The sequence below is a fragment of the Sapajus apella genome, unplaced genomic scaffold, assembly GCF_009761245.1.
Source record: "Sapajus apella isolate SASKATOON/1434 unplaced genomic scaffold, GSC_monkey_1.0 scaffold66, whole genome shotgun sequence".
Taxonomy (NCBI): Eukaryota; Metazoa; Chordata; class Mammalia; order Primates; family Cebidae; genus Sapajus; species Sapajus apella.
This window is the reverse complement of record NW_022437006.1, coordinates 6,297,131-6,303,914: the sequence shown is the minus strand read 5'-3', so window position 1 is coordinate 6,303,914 and position 6,784 is coordinate 6,297,131. Positions and strand designations below refer to the sequence as shown.

At 44.6% G+C, this 6,784-nt stretch overlaps 1 pseudogene; it reads left to right on the top strand.

The window, feature by feature from the left end:
* The first annotated feature begins 234 nt into the window (after positions 1–234).
* On the top strand, positions 235–6,784 carry LOC116530386 (annotated as a pseudogene).

Sequence of the window (6,784 nt, the reverse complement as noted above, 5' to 3'; positions counted from 1 at the left end):
CAGGATTACAGGCATGTGCCACCGCACCTGGCGAAACCCCATCTTACAGAAAAATTAGCTGGGCATGATGGCAAAGTGATGGCAAAGAAGAGTATCTCCTTTATATTTTTCTTGACTCTCCCCAGTGTCTACAATACCATTCACTAATGTCTAAAACTCATTTCCTTTTCTATATACTGTTAAAACATGTGCACTGAATGAAAAGACCCCCCAAACAGGCTTTCTGGGAGCAACATGGCTGTATATTTACCCGAGTGTGGGTGGCCTGAGGCCGAAAAGGGCATCAGTGGAGGGCGGAGGAATAGAAGTTGGTTTTATATGTTTGGGGTAAACAGTGGAAAGCTATAGAAGTAACTTTAGGGTGGATTTTTGCAAGCTGGATTTTTCATAGGGTGTGGAGTAACCAGGTTGGTCAAGCTGGGAGGGGGTTGTAGGGTGTGGAGTCAGGAGGTTGGCCACCATCGGTTACAAAGTCCATTGGCCTTGTCAACTGAGGCTGCAGTAAGAAACATTTCTTCCTTATTTCATGGTCTTCCAGTTACTTTAGATTTTCCAGGAACACATCTGGAGTGTCCCTGCACATCACAGAGGTTAACATGGCGTCCATGGGGCTGTCAGTCGGCCCAAAAGATCTTACATATACTACTCATAAATCTGACAATAACATAAAAAGCAACGTTAAATAAGTAGATCAAATAAGACTTAATCTCGTTAGTATGGCAGTTCCTCAAATGATGAAACATAGGGCCAGACATGGTGGCTTAGGCCTGTAATCCCAGCACTTTGGGAGGCTTAGGTGGGTAGATCACTTGAAACCAGGAGTTTGAGACCAGCCTGGGCAACATGGTGAAATCCCATCTCTACTAAGAATACAAAAATTAGCTAGGTGTGGTGGTGCCCATCTGTAGTCCCAGATACCTGGGAGGCTGAAGCAGGAGAATCACTTGAACTGGGGAGGCAGAGGTTACAATGTGCCAAGATCATACCACTGCACTCCAGCCTGGGTGACAGAGCAAGACTCTGTCTCTGATTCAAATTAAAAAAAAATTAAACATAGAATTATGATGTGATCTAGCAATTTTACTTTGTGGAATGCAAAGAATTGAAAATAGAAACTGAAAAGCTATGTATACACCAGTGTTCATAGCAGTATTGATCACAATAGCCAAAAGGTGAAAGTAACCCAAGTGTCCATGGATCCATGGACAGATTAATGGCTAAACAAAATGTGCTGTGTACATATAATGGAATGTTATTCAGCCTTAAAAAGTAAGGAGATGCCAGGCATGGTGGCTCATGCCTGTAATCCCAGGACTTTGGGAGGCCAAGTCAGGCAGATCATCAGGTCAAGTGATCAAGGCTATCCTGGCCAACATGGTGAAACCCTGTCTCTATTAAAAATATGAAAATTAGCTGCGCGTCATGGCACGCACCTGTAGTTCCAGCTACTCGGGAGGCTGAGGCAGAAGAATTGCTTTTCTTTTTTTTTTTTTTTTTTCTTTTAAGACCGAGTCTTGCTCTGTCGCCAGGCTGGAGTGCAGCGGTGCAATTTCTGCTCACTGCAACCTCTGCCTCTTGGGTTCCAGCGATTCTTCCGCCTCAGCCTTCCCAGTAGCTGGGACCAGGAGCGCGTGCCACTATGCCCAGATAATTTTTGTATTTTTAGTAGAGACAGGGTTTCACCATGTTGACCAGGATGGTCTCGATCTCTTGACCTCGCGATCCACCCGCCTTGGCCTCCCAAAGTGCTGGGATTACAGGCTTGAGCCACCGCGCCCAGCAGTCAACTGATTTTTTACAAGGAAATTCCATGGAGAAAAGTTAATGTTTCCAAGAAATTGCTCTGAAACAATTTGATCCACATGCAAAACATAAGCCCAATCCATACCTTAAACTTTATATTAAAATTTGCTCAAAATGAATCATAGACCTAAATGTAGGACTTTAAAACTTTAAAGGAAAATACAGAAAATCTTTTTGATATTGGATTAGGCAAGTAGTTCTTACATATGACATCAAAGTCATGGTCCTTAAAAGGAAAAAATTGGTATATTAGACTTTATCAAAATTGAATTTTTTGCCTCTTTGAAAAACTCCAAAGAGAATAATAAGACAAGCAAGAGTTTGGGAGAAAATATTTACAAATTAAATATCTGACTGGTCCAAAGATAATGAGTTATCTCAATCGAGTGTTCACAGTCAGTTACAGATCGAGCTCCTTGTTCTACTCTTTTGCCCCTTCTCACTACTGCACTTGACTAGTCTTAAAAAAAATGTTTTGTTTTGTTTTTTAAATTAAATATCTGGGTCAGGCATGGTAGCTCATGACCGTAATTCCAGCAGTTTGGGAGGCTGAGTGGGGAAGATGGTTTGAGGCCAGGAGTTCAAGATCAGCCTGCACCACAAAGTGAGACCCTATCTCTACAATAAATCAAAATTGGCTAGATGTGGTGGGTAGCTCACACCTGTAATCCCAGCACTTTGGGAGGCTGAGGTAGGCAGATCACTAGAGGTGAGGAGTTTAAGAGCAGCCTGGCCAACATAGTGAAACCCTATCTCTACAAAAATACAAAAATTAGCCAGGTGTAGTGGCGGGTGCCTGTAATCCCAGCTACTTGGGAGGCTGAGGCAGGAGAATCGCTTGAACCCAGAAGGTGGAGGTTGCAGTGAGCCGAGATCGCATCATCGCACTCCAGCCTGGGCAACAAGAGTCAGACTCCGTCTCAAAAAAAAAAAAAAAAAAAATCAAGATTTAGCCACGCATGATGGTGCACATCTACAGTATTAGCTACTTGGGAGGCTAAGGTGGGAGAATCGCTTGAGCCCAAGAGGTCAAGACTGCAGTGAGCTGTTATGGCACCATTGTGCTCCAGCCTGGGTCACAGAATGAGACCCTGTCTCCAAAAATATATAAATATATGAAAAAGGATTTGTAAACAGAGCATAAAAGAGCACTTAAAACTCATAATTAGATTTAGTGAAATGTTAATAAGCCATAAAATGGAATGCAATTTTGATATATGCCACAACATGGGTGGACTTTGAAAACATGCTTAGTGAAATAAGCCAGACACAGAAGGACAAATATTGTATGATTCCACTTATATGAGGAACTTAGAATTGGAAAATTAATAGACACAGAAAGTAAAATAGAGGTTACCAGGGACTGGGAGGTGGGGTTGGGGGACACCAGGGGGAAAGAGGGAGGTCATTATTTAATGAGTACAGATTTTTCTTGGGGATGATTGAGTATAGATATTGGTGATGGTTACACAACATTGTGAGTATATTTAATGCCACTGAATTGTATGCTTATGAATGGTTAAGAAGTTAAATATTATGTTATATATTACCACAATTTTTAAAAACCTGAATAGTAAGAAAACAAGCAACCTGCTTTTTTTCTTGTTCTTCCTTTTTTAAAGATGGGGTTTCACCATGATGGCCAGACTGGTCGTGAACTCCTGACCTCAGGTGATCCACCCACCTTGGCCTCCCAAAGTGCTAGGATTACAGGCGTGAGCCACCGTGCCCGGCTTTTTGTTTTGTTTTGTTTTGAGATGGAGTCTTGCTCCGTTGCCCAGGCTGCAGTGCAGTGGCATGATCTCAGCTCACTGCAACCTCCACCTCCCAGATTCAAGAGATTCACCTGCCTCAGCCTCTCGAGTAGCTGAGATTACAGGCATGCACCACCACACCAGGCTAATTTTTGTATTAGTACACACAGGGTTTCCCTGTGTTAGCCAGGATGGTCTTGATCTCCTGTCCTCTTGATCCGCCTGCCTCGGCCTCCCAAAGGGCTGGGATTACAGGTGTGAGCCACTGCGCTCAGCTGGAACCTGCTTTTTTAAAATGAGCAAAAGTTTTGAATAGATGCAACACCTAAAGGAGATATATGAATGGCTAATAAGCCAGGCTGGGCGCGGTGGCTCACGCCTGTAATCCCAGCACTTTGGGAGGCTGAGGCGGGTGGATCACCTGAGGTCAGGAGTTCGAGACCAGCCTGACCAATATGGTGAAACCCTGTCTCTAAAAAAAAAAAGAGAGAGAGAATGGTTAATAAGCCAATGGAAAAATGTTCAACATTATTTGTCATAAAGGAAATACAAACTGAAATCACAATGAGATGCTAGTACATACTAGAATGGCTATAGGAAAATAAAGATTGACAGTATCAAATGTTGATGAGTATTTGGGACAGCTGGAACTCTCATACATAGCTAGGGTGAGTGAAAAATGGTACAGCCAGCTTGAGAAAAATTTTGGAAGTTTCTTATAAATGTAAATATAAAATACCACGTGACCCAGCAATCCCACTCCAAAATATTTACCCAAGAGAAATGAAATCTTACAGTCACACAGAATACTGCATGCAAATGTTTATTGCAGCTTTATTCGTAATCACCAAAACCTGGAAACAAGCTAGATGTCTTTATACTGGGAAATGAGTCAATAAATTGGGGCACATACATGTAGAAGAATACCATTCTACAATAAGAAGGAATAAGCAGGCCGGGCGCGATGGCTCAAGCCTGTAATCCCAGCACTTTGGGAGGCCGAGGCGGGTGGATCACGAGGTCAAGAGATCGAAACCATCCTGGTCAACATGGTGAAACCCCGTCTCTACCAAAAAATACAAAAAATGAGCTGGGCATGGTGGTGCGTGCCTGTAATCCCAGCTACTCAGGAGGCTGAGGCAGGAGAATTGCCTGAACCCAGGAGGTGGAGGTTGCGGTGAGCCGAGATCGCGCCATTGCACTCCAGCCTGGGTAACAAGAGCGAAACTCCGTCTCAAAAAAAAAAAAAAAAAAAAAAGAAGGAATAAGCGCCTTGCCTGCAGAAACGCACTGGGAGGCAGACACCGCCAGGCTGCATCTCCTGGCAGCTGCAGATGGAGGCAGGAGATACGGTCTTGCTCTGTTACCCAGCCTGGAGTACACCGGTGCAATCACAGCTCACTGCAGCTGTGAACTCCTGGGCTCAAGGGATCCTCCCACTTCGGTCTCCCAAGTAGCTGGGGCTACAGGCCTCTGCCACCATGTCTTGCTGGTTTTGGCATCAAGAGAGGCATGGAGTTAAAAATGAGATTCAGGCTGGGCGCGGTGGCTCACGCCTGTAATCCCAGCACTTTGGGAAGTCGAGGCGGGCGGATCAGGAGGTCAAGAGATCGAGACCATCCTGGTCAACATGGCGAAACTTAATCTCTATTAAAAAAAAAAAAAGTTTAAAAAAATTAAAAAATAAAAATAAAAATGAGACTCTCCTGGCCGGGCACAGTGGCTCACGCCTGTAACCCCAGCACATTGGGAGGCCAAGAAATGGAAGATTCAGTGCTCCCCCAGCAGGTGACTTTCAGGATCTGAAGAAGTGCCTTTCGGCGCACGCTGCCTGGCCTCCAGCACCTGTTTCTTCCTGCGCGCTCTCTCCTGTCGCCCCTCGGAGCAGCAGCCGCCGCTATCGCCGCCACTCGGAAAGAAGTCAGAGACGCCACGAGGTCGCTGCCACCGCCATGCCCAAGAATAAAGTATTCTATTCACTCACTCATTCAACAAATATTGAGCATCTACTATGTGTTCTTACTGGGCGTGGAGAATCAAACAAAACTAAAAGCTCCGAATTCAACAAGCTCATCTTTGTAGAGAGGCAAACAGGAGCCGGGCGGTGGCTCACGCCTGTAATCCCAGCGCTTTGGGAGGTCGAGGTGGGCGGATCACAAGGTCAAGAGATCGAGACCATCCTGGCCAATATAGTGAAACACTATCTCTACTAAAAATACAAAAATTAGCCGGGTGTGGTGGCACGTGCCTGTGGTACCAGCTACTCGGGAGGCTGAGGCGGAAGAATCGCTTGAACCGAGGAGGCGGAGGTTGTAGTGAGCCGAGATTGCGCCACTGCACTCCAGCCTGGCGACACAGCAAGACTCCATCTCAAAAAAAAAAAAAAAAAAAAAAAAAAACGAGAGGCAAACAGGAGAAAAAACAAGTAATAGATGATATGGAAGACGGTATCTTTTTATACAGAAACAATTAGCTATGCCTTGGGATCAAAATCCTGAACAATCAAATGGAAATTACAGTGAAGATGAACAAAAGGGAAAGCAGAAATGGAGAGGAGAAGGAGGAGGAGAAGCTGGTGGAAAGAGAGCAAGAAAAAGAAGAGGAAATCGAAAAGGAGCTGGACAATGAACTGGAAAAAAAAAAAAGGAAAATGGAAAATGAGAAACAGAAACAGTATACCGGGCAGGGCGCGGTGGCTCAAGCCTGTAATCCCAGCACTTTGGGAGGCCGAGGCGGGTGGATCACGAGGTCAAGAGATCGAGACCATCCTGGTCAACATGGTGAAACCCCGTCTCTACTAAAAATACAAAAAATTAGCTGGGCATGGTGGCGCGTGCCTGTAATCCCAGCTACTCAGGAGGCTGAGGCAGGAGAATCGCCTGAACCCAGGAGACGGAGGTTGCGGTGAGCCGAGATCGCGCCATTGCACTCCAGCCTGGGCAACAAGAGCGAAACTCCGTCTCAAAAAAAAAAAAAAAAAAAAAAAACAGAAACAGTATTAGTCAGCAAATCCCTCATGGACACTCTCTGGGCAAAGTTTAAGTTAAACAGGTGCCCCATAACACAAGACAATCTATCACTGTCATTTGAATTTGGCATGACACATAAGCAGATAAGTCAATGGTTCTTTAAAAAGAGGAAGAAATATAATAAAGAAAGAGAAAGTATAAGAAAAAACATATGAGATGGGGTCTCTGTGTTGCCGAGCCTGGTCTTGAACTCCTTCC